We start from the raw sequence: 23,084 nt of genomic DNA, 5'->3' as shown, positions 1-23,084 counted from the left end.
TGGCAGCTTTACTCATAATAGCCAAAAACTGGAAGAAACAATTACCGATACACAAAACAACCTGAATAAATCTCCAGAAAATTATGCTGAACCAAAAGGCTAATTCCAAAAGATTACCTACTGCTTGATTCAACTTATACAACATTTTTGAAATGACAAAATTACAGAATGGCCACAGACTGGGAGAAAATATTCCTAACACATACACATGAAAAATGACTTGTATTCCAGAACTGAACACACATATAAGAGCAGACACTTCACAAAAGATAGCCAAGTGGTCAATAACACATGAAAACAAGATCAACCTCATTAGTTATCAGGGAAATGTTGATTTAAAACCACAGTGAGATTACACTGCATGTTTGAATGCATAACATTAAAGAGACTGACAATACTGAGTTGGTGGGGATATGGAACAACCATACAAGATTGGTGGAATCATAAAATGGTGCAACTGCTTTGAAGGTCAGTTTGGCAGTTTGTTAACAACTACCAACCATTCTGAACCCATAATTCCACTTCATTACCCAAAATAAATAAAAACATGTCAGCAAAAAGACACACAAAAGCATTCACAACAGCTTTACTCATAGCCTCGGACTGGAAACAACCTGATCCGCCAACAGGAGAATGGGCAAACATATTTGGTATATTCATATTACTTAACAAGGCAAGAAATAAAAGAGAACAAATCACTAATGTATGGAACAACATGGATGAACACCAAAAATACCTTGTGCACCTGGCACTGGACACAAAAAAATAGACATTCTATGGTTCCATTTACAAGGAAGTTCTGGGACAGACCAAATGAACCTATGGGGAAATAAATAAAAACAATGGTTGCCTCTGGAAGGTATGGTTAAGAGTTGATCAGGAGTGGGCCTAAGTGAACTTTCTAGAATAATGGAAATATTCTGTATCTTGATAGGAGTAAAGGATATAATAAAATGCATTTTATTATACAGGCATTTCACTATATATAAACCATGAAGTAATAAAAAAAATTTTAAAGACTCATGCAATACAAAATTGTATAGGATAAATCTTTAAAGTTTTTCTTAGCCTGACCATTTACCTGCACCCTATTGTCCCCTTTTAAATATACACATTCTCCACTAAGGTCTGGCCTGGTATCCTTCCACATTTATATGCCCACATACATACCCACACATATGTATTTTCTTCTTACACATGCGGGATCACAGAATACACATTGTTCTATACAGAGCTGTCTCCAAAGAAGCACATCTGATTGTCACTCTTTCCCTGCCCCTTAAGCTTTCTAACAGTTTTGTTGCCTTAGGACAAAGTTCGACCCATCTACACAGTCCTTAACAGGACTCTGAGAGGCCTGGGCCCTTCTCTGCCAGCCTCACTCCCTCCCTTCCTTCCCCTCTTCACAATGAACCTCCTGCTTTGGTTCCTTCTGCCTGAAATATTTCTACCACCTTCCTCTGCTTTTGATGAGGCTCCTCAGATGCACTCTTCTGTCTTCTGTTTATAAGGTCACTTCTTCAAGGAAGGCTTCCTGACCCCCAGGCTGGGTGTGCGCCCATCCCACCCTCTCTGCTTCCCCTGCGCCTGTGTTGTAACTGTTTCCTCTACTGGACTCTCAGCTGTGATGACGAGTGGTCTGTCCACCATGGCAACAGTACTCACTAACCCCAGCGCCTAGCATAGGGCTCAAATGGATTCTCCCCGGACAGTTACGGGAGTGTGCAAAAGGGCCCTGCCAAGCAAAAGCCCCACACAAATATGTGGCCATGATGTTGTGACCACGGGAGCAACAGGGGATATTCCTCAGGCCTCAAGGGGAAATCACGTCCATGCAACCCAGTGAGTCAGACCTTGGAGGTGTTAAACGAGTCATTCTGGCCACCCACAGTGTGAGCAGGTTACCTCGGAAACCACCTCTATTTCCTCTGACATAGGGTGAAGGAAGAGATGCAGGTCAGAACCCAAGCTTTCCAGGAGCTGTTCCTAAAGCCACAGAGTATGAATATAGGACGATTTATGATGCTATTAATTTATTTCTTTTTTTACACATTGTTGCCTCCCCTCACTCTGTCCCCATGCTGATAAGGCAACCCCTTTGGGGAAGGTTTGTGGCAGGAAAATGAAAAATTCTGAGCACCTGGACAGCTCCATCTATGCAGGGTGGGTGGTGCTCAGAGCCAGGTATCAGTTGATGTAAGAAGATTAAAGAAATGATCATTTGTTTTTTTTCTCTTCTTACAAACTTTTAATTCTTAGAGCAGTTTTAGGTTTGCAGAAAAATTTACCAGAAAGTACAGAGTTCTCATATACTCACTCTGCCCCCCACAGCCCTCCCGCCCACAGTTTCCCCTATTATTAATGATCTTCCATTACTGTGGCACATTTGTTACAATTGATAAACCAATATTGTCACAGTGGTATTAACTGAAATCCAGTTTACATTAGGGCTCTTTGTACTGTATAGTTCTATCATCTTGCTAAATACAAAATGTCATGTGTCCACCATTACAATATCACACAGAATAGTTTCATTGCCCTAAAAATCCCCTGTGCTCTATCTGTTCTTTCCTTCCCCTCTCTCCAACCCCTGGCAACCGCTGATCTCTCCATTCTCTCTCTAGTTTTGCCTTTTCCAGAATGTCAACACAGCCAGCTCTATACATTATGTAGACTTTTCAAACTGGCTTCTTTCAGTTAGTAATATGCATTTAGCTTCCTCCTTCATGTCTTTCCATAGCTTCATAGTTCATGCCTTTCTATCATTAAACAATATTCCATTCTATAAATGTACCATGGTTTGTTTATCTGTTTACCTACCAAAAGACATCTTGGCTGCTTCCAATTTTTGGCAATTTTGAATAAAGTTGCTATAAACATTCATGTGCAGGTTTTTTTTGTGGGGGAAGTAAGTTTCCACTCATTTGGTTAAATACCTAGAAGCATGATTGCTGGGTCATATGGCAAGACTTCTTAGCTTTCTAAGAAACTGCCAAACTGTCTTCCACAACGGCTGTGCTATTTTGCATTCTTACCAGCGATGAATCAGAGTAATTATTCTTTTTTATGTGGAATATTACTCCATTGTATGGACATACCACAGTTATTTCTTAAATACCTCAAGTTATGTACTAAGATTCATAACTTGTATTTTCTTCTTACACATGCGGGATCCTGGGGGCCACCTGTTCCCAGCCCAGGGCGAAAGAAAAAGATGAGAGACATTATCCAGGTATGTATTAGTCCCCTCTGCAGGAGGGACAGTAACAGATGAATCTCACTTGGTGTTTTCTCTACAGTGAAAAGAGAACCCTGCTTGAGTCTCATGGGCTTGAGTAAACTGCTCCTACACCACCAGGTATGACCCATGATGGAGTTCCCACTGCCTTCCAGGCAATGGACCAGGCAGACATGGAACAATCCTTTAATGTAGACCTTATTCTACCTCCATTTACACATAAGGAAACTATGGCTCTGAGAGATAAAGCTTCTTTCTCAGGGTCTGCAGCAGGGATGCCAACTCAGGTCTGCCTGACACCAGAGCCCCCTTTGGCTGTCAGGTAACACCTACAGTTCCTTACCTAATTGTTCCAGTAGTGGGAATTCCTAACCAGTTTACACCCTAGGTCCATTTGACAACCTGAAGAAGTCTACAGACCCTTCTTCAGAATAGTATTTTAAACACATGAAATACATGGGCCTACAAAGGAACTACGTTACACTGGAATATAACTATCAATTGTTTTAATAATCAGATTTGTGAAATGGTAATACACGTTCTGCTTACTAACATGTTCAATAACAAAATCCAGCAGGGGGTTTAATCAGCATTATCACTTTGAAGTATACAAAACACAAATGACATCTGGGGTGTGTGCAACAACTGTCAGGTGATATGAAAACATCTGGATTTCTGCTGGTGACCAAGTCACGGGTGCTGCTAATGTGACTATGGTTTGTTGCTCAGTAATGGGAGTAAATGCTAAACTTCAGTTAGAGGTGAGTGAAAATAAAGAAGTTACATGTTTCCCATCTAAGTTCATGGACCCCTGGGTGGGAGTCCCCGGTCCTCAGAGGCTGTGTGACCCGGAGCCTGGCCCCCCAACCCCCTCCCAGGACCCATTTTTCCTCTGGATGGTCAGGAGTCCTGGCGTGAGGCAGGACCACCTCCCTGCTCCCTCTCCTTCCTAGTCCAGAATTCCTCAAAACTGCTGCTTTTCTGGGAAGCGCCTATTAGTGTTTCAGTTTCTTGTGCTGGTTCCCATTTTAGTCTTAAACAGCCTATCTCTCTCTAGGCAGTTTAATGCCTTTTTAAAACAACACCCTGAGAGGTTTGGGGAGTTTCTAATCTCTCATATCAGACTTCTTGTATGACTTCAGAAGGACAGCCCCTAAGTGCACTTCCCCTGGGAGCAGGGGAGGCCCTAGCTGGCAGTGTGGTGCTAAGGTACTGAATGAAAACCCAGGGCAGAGCCTAGCAAGGGGCAGGGCAGGGCACGGGGCACAGCAGTTCCCTGGCCGGAGAGCCACTGGCCTTCTCGCCTCGAGGGGGCCCGGGTGAGGAGGAGAGAATGAGTTAGATCATGTAACATCTGTGGATCTCAGTTTCTTCATCCATAAAATGGGAGAGGGGCCTCTCTATACTGGCATATTATGAGGTGGGGAACTGGAGGGTGAGAATGGTTGAGTGTACCCCAAAGCAACCACCAGACATGCTCAGATTTCACCCTTGACAAGAGGAGACCCAGGCTAAACTTGCGACAGGACACCAGAAAGCAGCAGGGCTTTCTGGCACTTTACTAAAAGCCCAATACAAAATGACCACACACCCCTGCCCTGGCCCCATCCCTCCTGAATTTCTGAGACACAGCCTGGGAAAGGATGGGGTCGGGCAGAGCCAGACAGTGGACCCCGAACTCCTCATCCCCTTCCTGCTCATCCTCTTTGATCAAGGCTTCCAACCCGGGGCTCTTGGAGAGTCCCCCTCCTGTCTTGGCCTCAGTGTCTCATAGATAAAGCGCCTTCTGAGAGCCCCTTTGCTCAGTCTGACCCAGGAGGGTGAAGGATCTCCCTTCCCAGCCACACCACTCCTGATGGCCAACAGCTGAACATCTGCCCCAGCTGCGGCAGATCCCTGTGCCCAGAGACCTCTTTGCTTCCTGTCTAACCATGGTGATAAAGTGGGGGGAACGGGGTTGCGGGGAAGGACAGGTGCAGGGAAGCCCGACTCCACGGAGAGGCGCATGTGCCAAGTTACATCCATCCCCAAGCTAGGACACCTGTTTCCATGGTTCCTGGCCTGCCTCCTCCCCACAGCAGTGATTGGGGGCCAGGGGAGCTGGCCACGAAGGCAAGACGGAGAGAGGAAGGAGGCTGCACAAGAGGGGGAGAAATAAGGAGGAGGCTCGAAGGGCAGGGTTGCCCAGAATACCCTGAAAACGTCTAGAGATGGAGACAGATGGAAGGAGCTCAAAAACAAAAACAAAAAAAAGTCACAATGTACACCAACAGCCCCAATGCTTCCTGTTTTTCTAACAAATCACCAATGATTTCCAAGAAAAGCATGCTGTGTGCTGCACTGGGCCCTGGGCACAGCCGCAGAATTTGCACATCTGGCTTGTGCTTCGAGAGCACGGAGCAGTACCGGGCACAGGATGTGGCAGAGCCACAGAAAGGTCCATCACCCACCAAGGATGCTCAGAGGCATGGGCCAGGAGTCCTAGGGAGTCACCACTACAGGACAGGGAAGGCAAGTGGATCCCCCATGCTCTAAGGACCCCTTGCAGGAGTCACGCAGATGGGCTTCTCCAGGCCTGTCTGCCCTCCTGAGAATTTCCAGCAGGGAGGGTGTGGGGGCTCCAGGGAAGGCAACACACCCCCATGACTCCCCACAATGGGCCCCCCATTGCCAGTACCCGCCTCCACTCCACTTCTCTCCTCCTTGCTGCAGTGTCGCAGGGTCCCAGGCTCTTCCCAAGGCCGCTGGAGGGATGGGCAAACCCTGGGGCTGGGACTGAAGATCAGTCTCCTCAGCCCAGGGCCCCCACCCCTTCTCACCCTGGCCACCTGCTCCTTCACAGCCTCCCCCAGGAACCACACCCCACCCTGTCTGCCCCCTGGAGAGGCTCTCTCTGCCGCCCCATCCCCTCCTAAGTCCTCTTTCCTCCTCCATCCATTTCCATAGCCTCCTCAGTAAACGTCCCCACACACACCTGCCTCCTCACCCACGTCATGACGCCACATTCCCTGTGGACCCTTCTAGGTGAAGAGCCAGGGGTTTGTCTGCATGGAAAACTGGGTGGCGTCACCTTGCCCGTTCAGGCTGGGAGCAATTCAGGCCTGCACAGGCTCCACTGAGCCCCACCTGCATGCGCAGGGGCAGAGCCAAGAGGCAGGCCATATTCCTATTTGGCTGCTACCCAGTGGGCAGACCCCATCCTCAGATCAACACACGCATATATATTTTGCTGAACTATTTGAAGATTAGTTGCAGGTTGTGGATATCATGACAGGTCACTCCTAAAAATTACCTTTTACCATATTAAACACTAGCAGGTACCAGCACGTTCATATGATTCAATCTAATACTTTAGTGTACATCCCTTAAGAACAAGGACATTCTCCAGCCTGATGATACCATTATCACCCTGAGCGAAAAGCATAACGAGTACACAGCCGCGCCCCAGGGGCACATATACTGTTACAGAGCTCCTGTTCTGCGCCTGACCAGCACCATCCCCACGCCCCAGGGACCTCATCCACAGGGCAGGCAAGCGGTGGGAGAAGGGAGACTATTGGTCCCAACAGCCATTTACCCTGGGAATTTACACTGGACAGGACGCAAAACAGACATTTGAAAATTGCCACAGCCCGGTGACAACACAAAATGAGAATTCCTCCCCAGGGAAATAGAAGGTACATTACAAGGCTGTGTTCTCCAAAGATGATCACATCTCCTCCCATTCCTCAGCCTCTTCTATAATGAAGCCTTGCCACTTCCCCATCAAGAGGTGGAATCTAATTTCCCTCCCTTTAAACATGGGTGGGTTTGCGGCTGCCTCAACCAACGGATGACAGTGGAGGTGACGCTTGGTGGCTTCCCAAGCCAGGTCCCTGAGGTGAGGCAGTTACTGCCTGATTTGCTAGAAGACTTGGACTTGGAGCTTGGGGTCATCACATAAGAAATCTGACTATCCATCTGGAGGGTGCTATGATGGGAAGAAGCCCAAGCCACATGGAGAGGCCACCTGGAGGCACTCTAACTTAGAGTTCCAATCCCCAGCGGTTTAAGTCTTCTTTTCATCACTGAACAGACAAGCCATCCCCACTGCGCCCTGCCCAAATCCTGACCACAGAACCCATGAGCACACTAAAATGGTTACAGTTGTCTACCACTAGGTTTTGGGGTAGTTAGTTACACAGGAGTAGTATCTGGAACATACATAGCTGTTGTATGCCCCATACCCTGACAGACCAGGCCCCATGGCCAGAAGCCACTGGACTGGATGTTCAGAAGAGCCCAGGTGGAACAGCTGAAAAGAAAGCCACTCAGAATGGGAACGACCGCCATGCAGCCAAGATACTCACAGCAATTCAGGGGTGAAAAGGCCCTTAGAGGTTGTCCAGCCTAAACCCATTTACTCAAGTAAAAAACTCTTCTTACTGGTGAATACGACCACCAGATACTTTGCTGGATGCTGTGGTGGATACAGAGGTGACTCACACTGTCCTTCATGTCAGATACTGAGCTTCACTGATGCCAGCAGGAAAGCTGCCACATTCTGAGGGCTAGAATGACCACAGCAACCCACCAGGACACTCCTGCCTCAGGACCTTTGCACTTGCTGTTCCCTCTGCCTGGAGTGCTCTTCTTCCACATGTCTGCTTGGCTCACTCCCTCACCTCCTTCCAGTATTATGTTCTCAATGAAAGCTTCTGGCAAACCCCACCTCTGGCACATCCTGCTTTATTTTTCCACCTCTCAGATCACCAACTCACACACAATTCATCTTATTATTTATCATGCTTATTGTCTATCTCCTACAGCCCCATTAGAATGTAAGCTTCATGATGGCTTAGAAGAAAGCCTGGGACCTATTTGCTGAACAGAATAATGAATGATAAAGAGGCTTGAAGGAAGATAAAAGAAGACAGGAGTGCAGAGATCACACACCTAGCTTGACTGAGATATGGAGGCTGCTTCTCTCAGAAACAGTCATAAAACTGACCCACAGCAGGTCTGGGGATGGCAGCATGCTTCACCTGGACATCAGCTGGAAGTTTCTTCAGCATAAAAACCAGGTCATCTGGTAAATCTATACTCATCTCATCTCTTGGGAGGTCAAGGAAGCAATGAGATAAATGACTATCCTATCTTGTGTCTTTAATTCTGACCAAGAAAGTTTTGTAAAATAGGAGTGAGAGGAAAATAGGGAGAAAAATGGCCATACCACCTCAAAGGTTGGACTAATCATGGAAGAAAATGCTGGACATAGTTAAACACATGTCTTAGACTTTAAGGAAACAGATTGCTAAGAGGCCAGGTATCAGAGAGAAAGAAACTCTTTAACAGAAAGGAAACTCTGAAAATTAAAAATTAAATTCTGGAGGCGAGTCATGGAGTCTCACGAAAGAGAAAAGTGGAGGGAATGAAAAGGGGCCAGTGTGACATTTTGAGGCATACATAAAAGATGGAAGCAAGGTCCCCAAATTAGAATGGTCACAAATAAGCGAGAGTGATCATATCATAAAACGTAAACTGAGAAAAACACTGAAAACATCAAAAAGGGCCCACAGAGTTATTCTCAGAGCCTAAATCTGGAGACATTAGGCAGGCCACTCAAGACAGAAGGGGCAACAGTTGCAGATGTCCAAGGGAAAGCAGAACTGCTCCCCAGCTATTTCCTCCATCTTTTCTTCTCAAGGAAAATGGTTATCCTACTGGAAAGCAGGGGTCGAAGATGGTTGATCAGGCCACAGCAAACCTGTACTGAGGGTCTCTCATCTGAGGGACTTCTTGGCACTGGGGAGCTCCTGGTCAGAAGGGAAGACCAGATCCTGAGCAGTCCCCATGCTATTCCACAATAACAACTACAAATGTGGAAAAGACAGGCAATCCATAGAAGAAGAGGCAAAAGACTTGAACAGACCCTTCATAACGGAGGCTCTCCAAATGGCCAGTAAACATGAAGAGGTGTTCAATTTCATTGGTAATAAGGGAAATGCAAATTCACCACAATAAAACACCAGGACACACCCACCAGGGTGTCTCAAATGAAAAAGATGGAAAACCCTGTGGATGAGGCTGTGAAGCACCTGGGGCCCTCACAGCCGCAGCTGGGAGTATAAACTGGTATAGCCACTTTCCAAGTGGAAAACCGATAAGCAGAACCCGCTGAAGTGTAAGCTGTGTGTGCCCCATGACACAGCAATTCCACTCCCAGGTGGAATACTCAAAGGACATGCACCAGAAGGTTCAGAGAAGCACCATCCAAAATAATCTTCAAGCTAGACACTCCCCAAGGGGTGAGGCAGCCCAGTGGAGGTTAATACAGGATGAGTCCAGTAGAAATTTGGAGGAAGGAGGTCAAAGCTTCTCTGAGATGGTAACTCCTGTGATAACATGGTAGGAAGAAACTGCCTTGGGATTCCGGAACTGTGGAGGGAAAGTGGACAGAGGCAAGGGGTATAAGACAGCATGGTTCTTTTTGGCAACAGCCAGGCGGTCAACCCCACTGGAGAACAAAGTATTACATGGGATGCTCTGGGAGACAGGGTGGCAAACTGAAGGGAACCGTGTGCTTAAGTGCTTACTCCAGGGCCATGTGGATGTTGCCAAATGTTCAGCAGGTGAATGATGCAGCAGCCTTGTGATTTAGAAGACCACGACAGCAAGGGGGTGATGGACAGACAGGGGGAGAAGGGTCTGAGCAGAAGGCTCTGAAGTCAGATAGGGAGTATGCTGCTTAAAATGAGTTGAGACTCGCAGTGAGGTTAAATACATCTCCGAGTCATAAAGAAACTTGAGGTTGTGAAAGGGAACTACGACCGATGATCTTTGAAGAAGCAGAGAAAATGAAAGATGTGTGAGAAATGGTCAGAGAATGAGACAAAGATGGAGAGAGACACTAGAGAAGGCTGTCCCAGTTTTGGAGAGCAGAAGAGTAGAATCTTAGAAATGACAGTCTCTAAGCCCGCCAGCCCCCTGGTGACATTCTTTTTGTGTCACTAAGAAGCAGTTTGTGAATGCTCAGGAAAGGATCTAGGGATCCCCAGGGGCTAAAATGGACTCACTAGCTAAACAGGTAATCCAAGGAGATGCACAAAAATAGTATATCTGAATTTTAATGAGTCCTGCTGTCATCTCATGGCAATGTAGAAAAACATCAGCTGAACAGTAACATAGTCAGATGGATTCCCCACTGGCTTAATAACCTCACCCAAAGGGTGTTGAGGATCTTCATCTGTAAAGACAGCCAGAGAGCTCTGCTTTTGTTCCTTCACAGCATGCCATTTTTCAACTTGTGGTAAAATATAAATACCATAAAACTTACCATTTTAACCATTAAAAAATATACAGCTCAGTGGCACTACGTCCATTCACGTTATTTTGCAGCCATCCACCATCAACTCCAGAACATCTTCAAACTGAAACTCCATACCCATTATACACTAATTCCCCATTTCCCTCTTCCCCCAGACCCTGAGAAACACCATCCTACTCTTTGCTTCTATGAGTTTGATTACTCTAGGTACCACCTATATGTGGAGTCTTATAGTATTTGTCCTTTTACAGCTGGCTTATCTCACTTAGAATAATGTCTTCAAAGTTTATCTATATTATAGTACACGCCAATATCTCATTCCTTTCTGAGGCTAAATAACATGCCACCACATTTTGTTTACATCTGTAGATAAGCATTGAGGTTGACTCCACCTTTTGGTATAGCATGTCATTTTTTATTCACTGTGTTCAATAGGGCTTAGAGGGCATGCTTATGTAAGAGAATGGATAGAGAACATAGATGGCATTGAAGATTCAGGTAGTAGAGTTCAAATATGGATGAGACTCATAATTTTCCTGCAATATCCATTCTCCTTTATTCTATCATAATATAATTTTTAGAAAATTTAGATTACAGTTCCTGGATTCTCTTGTAGCTAAGTGTGGCCATATGACTACATTCTGGCCAATGGAATATAAGTAAACATTGCTGAGCACCATTTCTAAAGTCATGCTTTTTCAAAGTAGAGGTATGCCTTTTTCTTCCTCTTCCCTCCTCTTGCCATCTGGAATGCGGATGTGATGGCAATTGCTACAGCAGCCATCATGCACCACGATGAGATCAGAGCTTCAGGATGAGGAAGGCAAAGCAGTAAGCTAGGGAGAGTGTAGGTTCCCAACCTATGTCAAGCTGTCATATAAAGTCTGGATCACTTAGGCTCAGACTGTTACCTGAGAGAAATAAACTTCTATTTTGTCTAAATCATTACCATTTTTGGTCTCTCCAATTCATCAGACAAACTAATATAATAACTAATAGTTCAGTCAACACTAACTTGTCTTTGGGGTGTTTTTTTGTCCAGTACTATGTCATTTAGACACAGCTGATGAGATTTACCCCAAATTTGTGGAGTATGTTTTATGACCTGACCTTTAAATAGAGACCATATGGTATACCCAAAATTCCCTTGTAAGAGGACATATAATAAAAGCTGAAGTCATCCTCCAGAGAAGCAGCATACATTTTCCATATGGCATGCTCACCTCTGTGTACCCTACTCTGGGGGAGCATCAGCAGGGACTGAATTATTTAAAAGTCAGACATTCTTGAGAGCAAAATGTTGGCCAACTAGTACTGAAGCAATTCAAGTTGAGAGGGCACTGTTTTGGTAAATGAATTCGAGATCATCTCTTATGGTTGATAAGAAGTTACCATGAAAATAAAGTTTGGGCATTACGAAACATTTCCTCCTTAAGATAAATCAGTTTAGTAAAAAATTATGTCCTGAAGGTAAGACTATGGAGACAATAAAAAGACAATAAAAATTGCCAGAGGTGAGGGGGAAAGGAGAGATGAGGAGGCAGCCCACAGAAGTTTAGGGCACTGGAATACTCAGAATAATATTATAATGATGATCTATGTCATTTTATTTCTCAAAACCCATAGAATGTAATACACCCTAAGGTAAACTATGGACTTTGGGTGATCGTGATATGTCAGTATAAGTTCATCCTTGGTAAAATATGTGGTATTCTAGAGAATGATGTTGATAACGGGAGACTATACATGTGTGGGGGCAGCGGATATATAGGAAATCTCTTTATCTTTCTCTCAATTTTGTTGTAAACCTAAAATTGCTCTACAAAATTAAATCTGTATAAAATACATAAATAATAATGTTGCCACCTCCATCTTCTGAGCAGACTTTAGGAGTAATACAGCCAATGAGAGATAATCCCTTATCTTCGAAAATGCTGGATAGTAGGGGGAAGAGGGGAAACTGGACTCTCTGAAGGCTCTGAACCAAGGTGGGACTGAACCGTGGCCCAACCCAATCCCTTCAATATTCCCTGTACAGAGGCCTTGATGGAGACCCAGCAGAGTGGAGCCCTGGCCCGAGAAGGGGAGTTCCCAGCCAGCTAAAGCCATGACTGCTGGGCGATGAGAACCCCTTGCCTTGGGCCAGAGGTGGGAAAATTAGGGACTGGGATGTTCGTGGCATCTCCTTCTTTATCCATGGAATCCAATACAGGGCCCTGTTTGAGGACTTACATCTACTGATTACCACAGTCCCCAGCATTTTGGTTTTCTAGCTGACTCAGCTACCTTGTACAATAGCCTCCTCTCCCAGCCCCAAACAGCTCACACACCCTGGGCCTGAGCAACTTAGCCTCACTAGTTCAGAAATGTGTTTTCCTGAGGTCACACGAGGCTAGTCCCAGCTCAACCCCACCTCTCAGGCCAGCCTCTACCTCTCTTAAGTAGGAGGTTTTATTATCAGTTTCTTTAAAGGGCCTTGCCCTTATTTTTTTCTTCTTTTGCACTTTATAGCAACGCTCCCTACACAAACCAATATTATAGCACCGTGACCCACAGGCTAATGTGTTGATGTCACGGGAGTCCTTTGCACCTCTGCCCTATAGCTGGGCAGTTCATGTCCTGCACCCTTTCTTTAGGTTCAGAGAAATAATTCACCATAAAAACCTCAGGGCATTAGAAGTCAGGAGATGAGGGTGAGCCCCGTTTCTGGGTCAGCCACTCACTAGAGAACAGAGTATTCCTAGAGAGGGAACATGGAGCATTCCTGCTCCCAGGGGGAGAGCCTGAGGCCCTTTCACAGACCCTTCCAGATGCTTGTGTTGGAGCCTAGAGACAGCAGGGACCCTGGACAAAAGCTTATGTTCCTGTGGGTACCATGGCGGTGGGTCCAGGCTGGTGAGTGGGTGCCGCAGATCTGCCACGGCACTTTGAGGAGGCAGGGAGGCCAGTCTCAGCCTCCTCTGCCCATTTCTCAGGTGTGCATGGAGATAAGGGCACCACTCTCCATCTTGGATGAATTCAGAGTCGGAATGCATAACTCCATTTCAAAAAAACAAATAAATAGAAGAAAAAAAAACAAAACAGAGAAAAAGAACCTCATCTTTGCTTACCCTGAACCATCACCCTGCTTGGGGATGACAGAAGGGAGTCTTTTTTGTCCTGACATGTTCCACATTAGCCTAAGGGGGCCACATTCGTAAACAATGCTTTATGAGCTGTGAAGAGCAATATGCAAATTAATAACAATTAGTAGTAATACTTCATTTTCTCCTAATTTAAAAACTCTAGTTACATCTCCCTTGACCTCCTCCAAGGTCAGCATGGCCACGCACCCCCTGGGGATGTTTGAAGAATTCCCAGAAAGCCTCCAAGCATTTCTTTGCCCCATTCCCCCTGAAAACACAGCTCCTGATTACCCCACAACCTGTCAGGGAGGCGGGGCAGGAAGCCCCTCCGCCTGTAAACACCATGTTGCAAACAGACACTTCCGTAGGCTCTGGTACAGAAGTGGCCACCAACTTGGGAGTGGCTTATTTGGGGGCTGTTCCTCAGGGTTTCCCCTCTATCCCTTTATGAGAGAACTGCTTGTCTTAAATCTGACTAACCTGGAGAGTGGGAAGACAATTCCCAAGCATCTGGAATTTTCTGGGCCTCCTGGGGTCTGAAGCAGCTCAGAGGAGGACATCTGCCTATCTCATACTGGAGGGTAGAAAGATGGCCTCTTCAGATGCCCAGAGAATCCTGTGAGGTTCCTGGAGGAGACGCAGCCCCACAAACATCTCAGGTGGGGGGAAGCCCAGCCCACCAGCTCATCAGCCATCTAAGGCTGAAGTCGAGGCCTACCCTGTGCCGGCTACTCAAGCAGGCAACCATTCATTCAGCAAACACTGAGCACACCAAATGCTGGCCCTGCTGGGCACTGCGGAGAGAGTGCTCAACGAAATGTCTGGGAAGTTTTCCTCATCAGGAAGGGAATGGGAAAGGCAAGAACACACATTAGGTCTTCGGGGAACTGAGTCAGGCAGTCTGGCTGGAGGAGAAGGTGAGGATTCATGCAGAGGCTCAAAGAGCAGGACTCACCTTTGGACCAAGAACTTTGGACTTTCCCTGTGAGGCAGGGTGGCATCAAAAGCTTCTGAACCCAGTGACGAAAGAGTTTTCAGAAGAAGAATCTCCTGGTGAAGTGAGGAAGAGACTGTGGCCAAGAAGGCCCATGAGCAGGCGAGCGGTGACGAAAGTTGACTCGGGTGGCAGAGAGAACAATGGGGAAGTGAGAGAAGCAAGGACCCTGTGGAAGGGAGCACCAGCCAAACCGTCTGGATAGTGGAGAACAGGAAGATGCAGGGAGGATGAGGAGATGACTCCAAGGTTTCAAGACCAGGAGTCTGGTTTCATCAGAGACCAAAATGGGGAAGTCTGTAGAAGAAGCCTGCTTTGTGGATGAAGAGTTGGGCTTTCAACATGGGTTGAAGCTGAAACAGTGAAAACAACCAGCATGGACTTGGAGACAAGGGTTGGGGCAAGGGAGACAAGCATATGAAGGGGTGACAAGAAGAGGGGTCTGCAGAGGAGTGGGAGGAGAGGTATGTGGAAAAGAAAAAGCTCCAGGTGGGAATGTTGGACATCAAATCTATAGAAACTTCAGAGGGAGATGCGGGGTGGGAGGAGGCCATTGGAATTTGCCATTACAAAGCCATCAGTGACATCACAGGAAGTCATCCAGTAGAGAAGTCTAGGCCGAGGAAGGCATGGTGCCACTGTGGTCTGAAGAAGGCTTGGAGACTCTGGGCAGTAAGACGTGCCTAAGATGGGTACCATGAGGGAAGGTACAGGTCCCCTCTCTGTTTACCCCATCAGAGCAGCTCCTAAAAGTCTCTTCTTGGGAAGGAGACTTTGAAAACTCACAGTTTAATGAGTCTGAAACTCATTAAACCATTTAAAACTCACAGTGAAAACTCAGAATAGTCGAGTCTATTTGCAACAGGAGGGAACAGGCTCCACAAGATGAGGTAACTGGGGACAGCCAGGACCAGAGATCTCACCGGCTATTCCCGTCCTGTAGTGTGCACTCTTAAGCATGATAACGAGCCAAGGAAAGCTCTTGAGCTTTTAGTTTTCTCAAAATGAAACTCCCAAGATGTCAGTACAAAAGTGAATGCAAAATGCAAAGGCTTATGAAACACTGGCTTGAAAACCCCAAGAACAAAAGGCCATTAACTCCCATCTTCCGCTGGAGGTTGGGCAGGTTGACCCTGGGAGCTAATCTGGGGTGGCCACACAGGAAGGTGATCTGATCCTGCAGCGGGGCTCAGTTAGTTTATGTCACCAGGTGTTGGAAGGAGCCAAGAACATGAGACGCCAAAAAAAGCCCACGCGCAGGCCCAGGATGTGGGCAAGGGTCCTGGCACCCAGTCACGGCCCCACGGCCTCTCCCCACGGATGGCTATAGTTTTTTAACCACCAAAGCACTTCTGCTCTGGAAGACTGGCCTATGAACAGGATTTGTGAAGGAACTGCCCAGCTTTGTGATTTATTATTCAAGGTTACCACACTTCTTAAATTCAAATTATGTTTTCAAACAACAAATTTTTTTGACAACAAGCTAGACATGGCCACTATGACTCGGAGAACTAGAGACTCTTGGAAATGGAGCAATCCCAGTCTCCATTCTCATGGCTGTCATTTCTACATCTGACATATATTTTTCTGGAATGCCTCCCCGATGGGGAACTCAATACAAGGACTTCGATTCTATTGTTGATCTGCTGAGTTTCTCCGGTATCTTCCGTGTATCAAGCTGAGGTCTATTTCCTTACAATTTCCATTCACTGGTCCCATTTCTTCCTGAAGAATGATCCCCACTGAGCAGGTCTTCACCTTTTCCAAAGGATGCTGCCCTTCAAACCTCTGAAGATAGATATTACTTCTCCCTTGTGTCCTCTTCTTAGAGGAAAACATCTCTACTTCTTCACCCATTTGGGGTTTCATCATCATCATCTCTGTTTCCTTTCTCTGAGAATAGAGTGGTTTATCAGCATCCCCACCAAATGTCACACCTGGAGCTGAACTGCACTCCAGGTGGATCTAAGCTCTCAGGGTGGAAATGGCCTTCCTGTAGCTGAAGGCATAGGAAGTAAGGATGCTTGGGAATGAGAGGCTGACTGCTGGAGGCCCAGAAGTGGAACCGACTCTCGGGTACCAGCTGGGGAGCACTCCGGGGACAGGCATGTACCTGGGAGCACCGAGGAAGGAGAAGGTGGCTTGGGAGTGGGAACCAAGGATCCAACAGTGGAGGGCCTAAAGACCAGAGCTGTTCTCCCAATTCTGGAGGAACAGATCAGCCCCCAGCTCTATAAGCCATCCGAGGGTACAAAAGATGGAATGCCTCCAAGACCACTTTGCAAAGGCAGCTCGTGAAAAGCAGACAATGGCAGGACAGGAAGGAAAACACAGGCCAATCTTACTTGTCAGTCTAGATGCAAGAGACCTGCAGAGAATAACAGCAGATCAAACCTAGGCCTGCACTCAAAGGATAAAACCCCTTCACCCAATGAAATTTCTTCCACAAATGCAAGGAGGGCTTAAGGTAAGGAAGTCAATGACATAATGTGTCACATACAACTATCTCAAGGTGAAAGAATACAAGAATTACCTAGTAGATGCTTAAAGAAGTATTTGACAGACTTAGCTTCCATTCACACTTTTCCTTAGAAAAACACTTAGAAATGAGGAATTGAAGAAGACTTCCTTCACACGTGCCACTTGACTTCCAGGTACTGGCTCTACAGAGCTGTGACCACATCAGAGAAACAAAGCCCCAGGCTCACACCAGTCCCTGGGAACTGGGTGCACTGTCAGGATCTGTGCCAAAGAACCAGCTCCCATGGCCTCTCTGCTTCTAGACCATCTCTATTTGTGTGCATGGCCCCCCAGCTCCCACTTTCTCTGACTCTCATTCCTAGCCTTAAAGCTAGTTCTCTGGTTGAAGGATGGGGCTTCTTGTAAGGACACCACCAGCAAAAGTAATGCTCTTAATCATGTTGGAAATGGGCTGAAATCAAGACTTGATGAGAAATCCAGAAAGCACACGTGTGGTGACAGCTTGGTGAGTGGTCAGGGAGCTTGGCTCCCTGCATGCTACCTTCAGACTTCACCCATGAGTCACCGGTGGTCTCCTCTGCAGGCTGCAGGTTTTCGACAACTATCAACAGCCCCAGCTTGCCTCTCACAACAGCTTAGTCCCATGTGGAATGGAGCTGGAGGATACCGAAAGACATCAGTGTAGGGAAAGTCTGGTTTTCTAGAACAAGGGTTACTAACCTGTGTTCCCTGGTGGACTGCAGGAGTCTGAGGAGACCCTGAAGTTTCATGCAGAACTTTGAAAGAGAGAGAGGGAGAGAAACTGTGTGCAATGCACAACACAAGCTTGTGCTTTTTGTGGGTGGAGGGAAAGGAGAAGATGATCTAGCATTTCAGTTTCTCAAAGAGGTCCATTATCTAGAGAAAGTTCAAAATGCTCCTGTAAGAGATGCAGGCATAGACGTGATCTATGGGTGGAAGTGGCTGTGTGCAGATTTGCCTGACAAGAGTCAAAATCACCAAGCCATTCAGGAACAAATGCTCAGACCTGCAACCCAGAGATGCAGAAACTTTTTGGCTCCGGGAAGACAACTCTGGAAGAGGAAGAAGGATGGGGGTGCTGAACAGGTGGCTTCTTCGATGATAGAGAAAATCAGGATTTCTTCACCCTGTAGGAACAGCAGCTGCAGAGAGAACGCAGGCCCGGCACAGCTGCAGTGGGTGTCTGTGAACAGGCACTCCCTTCACTGTTGATGGCCGAGAGGAAGCACAAAGGCGGAGGACTCTTGCAAGGAGCCCGCAGTGGCAGCAATGGACCTTCTGGTGATGATCAGTGAAAAGGAAGAGGGTGGGGCCCCACAACAGTAATTGATGGCCTTAAAGTTGTTGAGCTGGACCTCGGGGTATGGGGAACGGGCGAGGAAGGAGGAGGAAGGGCTCAGTAAATTAGCCCCTCATGTATGCCAGACCCTGGGCGAGGTGCTTGCGAGCAGTTATATCACCCCATTCTCACAGGGGAGGAAGCCCACATGCCCACAGCTGCTGGGTACCTGAAAGGATGTACCCAGACAGCGCTTAGCTCACATTCACCAAATGGCAGGGATGGCTATGAGCATGGCTCTTCTATTTTGTATCTCTCTAGTCTCGACTTGGATATGACTTCTCCAGGGAAAGCTTTCCTTAACCCCCAAACTCTATTGGGCTCCCTTTACATAATCTCACAGGACACCGTTAAGTCTGACAGTTGCAGTTAAATGATACTTGTATTCAGTGTCTTGCCCACTAGACTGTCTTGCTCAGGATCCATACAGCACAGCACACACCTGGTACACAGAAGGTGTTTCATGCAGAAGCGCTGAGCCCACGGATGACACGTGGCAGGTAAGGAAGGGGCCACAGGAAGCATCTAGCGCACACATCCATACATATGGGAAGCTGACACCCAGAGATCTACCCAAGGTCACAGGGCCAAGGCAGGCAGAAAAAGGCCCCTGGCTCCATGGGAGCCACCTTCAGCCCTCACACCCCAGCCCTGCCCCCCACAAGGAAACCACACACACTCATTTGCCTACATCAACAACAGCAACAAGAAGACTCTGGAGGACACGAAAATGAAAAGCACACCACTCCCTCCTGACCCCACCCTCCAGCCCTCCACACCACCCGCTTCTGGGCAGCTTCCACTGTTGGTGTGCACGGACTTCTTGCCTGTGAGATCCTGGGGAGTTTCAGGGTGACAGCTTAACAGCTGCACTGAGCATCAGGTGGCCCTGGTGAACCAGCCACCAAGTCCCTGGTCAGACCCTGTAGGCCAGAGTGGTCAGCGCTCTGGTGGGAGGACATAAAAGGCATGGGGAGGACATAAGGAGGGGGTGGTCAGTGCTGTGGAGTGAGGAGGGGGTTTGGGAAGACTTCAAAGACTATGAGGTCTGAGCAGGGCATCCAAGGATGAATTCACAGTCCACCAGACAAGTGGAGGAAGGAAAGGGTGATGTAGGGAGAAGGAATGGCATGTGCAAAGGGACAGAGGTTTGCCCAAGCTTCAGCAGATGAAGCAGGCAGGGCAGATCTGGGCTGGGTGATGGGAGGCCTTGTGAGCCATGGTAAGGGGCACAGGCCTTTTCCAGAGGGCAATGTAGGACTGGAGAGAGGCTGGGCTGGGAACTGGGGAAGGCTTGGGGCTGGAAGCAGGCTTCTTCCACTGAGGCCAAACTCCAAAGCTCAAAGCCTAGTACCCCAGTTGGAAGACTCAAGAAGGACCCAGAGTCCTCTGTGTCTCCAGTCACCACTTCTTCCCATTCATCAGCACCCACCCATTGGGTGACCCTTGCTACAGATGGAGCTCATTTATCCAGAAGTGACTTAATTGATAGCCCCAACTATTCAAAATGCAGCTGCTAGCCTGGTAGCAAACAGAAAAGGTGTGTGGACTGTCACAATTCATGCCCCCAAAGTCACACTTCATACCACAGGCACACGCAGGCTGCTCCTTAGGCTTGGTCATCTCTGGTCAAAAGCAGATAGCAAAGTCAGCCCAGCCCTGGCACTTCCTAGCTGTGCAGCCTGGACCCTCAGTTCCCTCCTGAATCAAATGCAGACAATCATTGTAGCCACTTCAGAGTGTGGCTCAGAGTATAGCTAAGGGGAAAAAGGGAAAAAAGAAGTAACAGCAGAAATTTTGTTCTGGGCAGGCTCAATGTACAAAAAAGAAGGCAGGTAGAGCTATTTGATATTTTCAAGAACTTATGAAGTCATACACAAAGTACTGTTATTAATTAAGGCAAGTAACACATTTTATGAAGACGTTTCCTTTTAAACTGGATGCAGTGAAAAGTGTTGATGTTTAGCAGAGCCACTGGCAAAATTAATGTATGCAAGTTCACTCATGGGAATGACATAATTCTGAGTGTACCTGAGTACATCTAGAGCATCCTCCCCGAATTTGTAAAACATACCTCATATTTAACAGAACCTAAGATGTGATCAATTGTAAGATGCACCACTACTTTTTGTGCCACTCACAAAGAAATATTGCTGACTATTCTAATGGTACGACGCCGAAGACTGGAAGGCACACTTGACTTCAGAGTTGTTAGAATGTGAAAATACGTACATATTCAAATTGATGGACTATCCTACTATGTAACATATGTCTGCTATGGGAGTGTCCTGTCTTCCCTCTGGGCAGAAGTCAGATGTAGTCTTCTCTTTGTTCTCTCGCATCTATGCCAGCGGCTCAAAAATCAAACTCAACACCTCTCCCTTGAGCTGCTGGTGATCACTCCTGCAACCTCCAGAAGCTTCCTCTCTTAAGAAGTTGATCCAGGCTTCCATCCACCCACAGCTGAGCCCATAAAGCCTTATGGTGGACAGGGGTCCCACAGGCTGGCCAGCTTATTCTCTTTGGGTAAGCCTTTTTGAATGAAGGCTAAGTCAGCACAGCTTGAGTGCTCAGCTGAAGCCAAGCTGCGGCCTCCAAGTCTAGGCTGCCCAGACATAAAGGCTACTGGCTTTCCTGCCTGCCACTTCTCAGCCATGTGGTCTGTGATCAATGACTACCCTGGGGCAGTGGAGCAGACCCCAACAGGCAGCCTCCTCCACAGCCTCCACTGAGGAGTCCTCTCATCATTACCCCTCCAGGAAGCCCAACATGCTTTTCATCCAGTATCACCAGTAAGCTTCCACTCAATTTTTCTCCAAAGAAACAAAAAGGGGTGCATGGGAGGAAGGAAGGGCTGGCTAGGGAGGCAGAGGGGGTCGGCTTCCATTACAGCCTGGGGAGAGGAGGTAATTAATCATCCCCCACCTAAGCTGGAGATGGGGGTGGGAGGTGGTTCTTAAAACCCCAGTGAGGCTCAGCATACAAACACCCTGAGCCTTCCTGTCCTCCAGTCCTGGCTAGTCATGCTTCCAAAGCGAGGGAGGGTATTCTGAAGTGGGAAGAGAGAGCTTGACCATTCCAAACTGTCTTATTTGTCTCCCTGGACCCACCATGGCCACTCTGAGGAAGCAGGGAAGCCCCTGATGCCCACTCTCTGTTCTGCAAACACCCAAGGAGCAGGTCCCTTGTGCAGCTGCTCTCATCACACTTTTCTCATTTAATTTTCCCACAGCCTTGTTAGGTTGCTGCAAGAGCCCATTTTACAGATAGGGAAACAGGCTGAGAGAAGGGCAGTAAGATGCTCAAGGTCACCCAGCTGGGCCTGGCTGGAGCTCAGGTCCCCTTTCTGCATCACACAGGGTTCCCAAGCAACAATGTCCTCACCTAAAGACCTTATTCCAATTTTAGGAAAATACAGATTCCAGACCCCATCCCTGGAACCCTGTGCTGTAGGCCTAAGGCCCGGATAGGTGTGTTTTAACAGGCTCTGGGAACCAGTGCTCTACCAGCTGGTCCCAGGCCAGAAAGAAGGAAAGTGTGGATGAGAAGATACAGCGACCAGGCAGGAAGAAAAGGGCAATCCAGAAGGGACCTCCCAGGCAACCTGGCCTACTTTTAGCCCTCATTTGGCCTAAACCCACCGCTCCTCTCCGCACGAAGGCTTGTTAACTCACTTGATACCACATCCTGCTGCTTTCATCTTGCCTTCCTTTTCCCTCTGAACAATCTCCTTCCTCCTACTGACCTGAGCTTGCTTATTTACCCGGGGCCGGGATGGGCAGCTCGCATGCGCACGCGCACACAGTCACGCAGGGGCACCCCAGTTGTAAACACGGATCCTCTGACAGCGCCACGCGTGAGGTTCTCTAGAAGGGCAGCCGCTGTCTGGAAGCCCACGCTCGCTAGCAGGGGCAGGGCTGAGGCAGGCACTTCCAAACTTATGGGTCCTGATGGCAAAGGACCCTTGATGCCAATGCTCACAGTCAGCCATCCCAGGCAGACGGGCGCACACTCCATGGCCCAACACAGGCCGGCCTGTGAAGGAGGCAGGAGGCTGCGGCCACGCTCAGACCGCACAGGCACCCAACAGTGCTTCCTAGATAACGATGGACAGTCCCCTGTAAGCCCCTTCTGTCTCTGGGATTAATGGGAACATCGGTGTGGACCCTCTCCACGGAGCCGGAAGATCGCAGGATCTGTCCAGCCTACGGCTGCAGCCGCTGCTCTCAGAGCACATTGCGCCCCGACGGTCCCCGGGCTGCTCCTGCTCTGCCTTGAGCGCCCACACGTGCCCTCGGTGCCCGCCCCGGCCGCCCAGCCACACACCTGCAGTCCCCGCCGGGCGCCGAGCCCCTGTCCAGCGGCGACTCCCTGCGACTAGAGGTTCGGTCAGGACCACCACTCCCGGCTGGGACCGCGCGGCAAGTCCCAGCATCTACCCAGACTGCGCTCCGACGGCGGGCTTGGGGCGGGGCCACGCCAGGGGCGGGGCCTTCTTGGGGGCGGGGCCCGGGGGCGGTTGGCGGCCCAGCCGGCCTCTCACGCCACCTGGCGGCCCGGCGAGGTGGCAGCCCGGCCCA

General features: G+C 48.1%; 1 protein-coding gene across 2 annotated transcripts in view; it reads right to left on the bottom strand.

Moving 5' to 3' along the window:
* PIK3R5 (phosphoinositide-3-kinase regulatory subunit 5) overlaps positions 1-22,972 on the bottom strand; it is a 65,990-nt gene extending 43,018 nt beyond the window's left edge. For both annotated transcript variants that reach the window (XM_017652754.3, XM_017652755.3), the window contains exon 1: positions 22,831-22,972. The gene's annotated coding sequence lies outside the window, so the exon portion shown is untranslated. The remainder of the gene's footprint in view (positions 1-22,830) is intronic.
* Positions 22,973-23,084: the final 112 nt, after the last annotated feature.

Source organism: Manis javanica, chromosome 4 (assembly GCF_040802235.1).
Source record: "Manis javanica isolate MJ-LG chromosome 4, MJ_LKY, whole genome shotgun sequence".
Taxonomy (NCBI): Eukaryota; Metazoa; Chordata; class Mammalia; order Pholidota; family Manidae; genus Manis; species Manis javanica.
The sequence above is the reverse complement of the archived record's forward strand: the minus strand, read 5'-3'. Positions and strand labels throughout refer to the sequence as shown.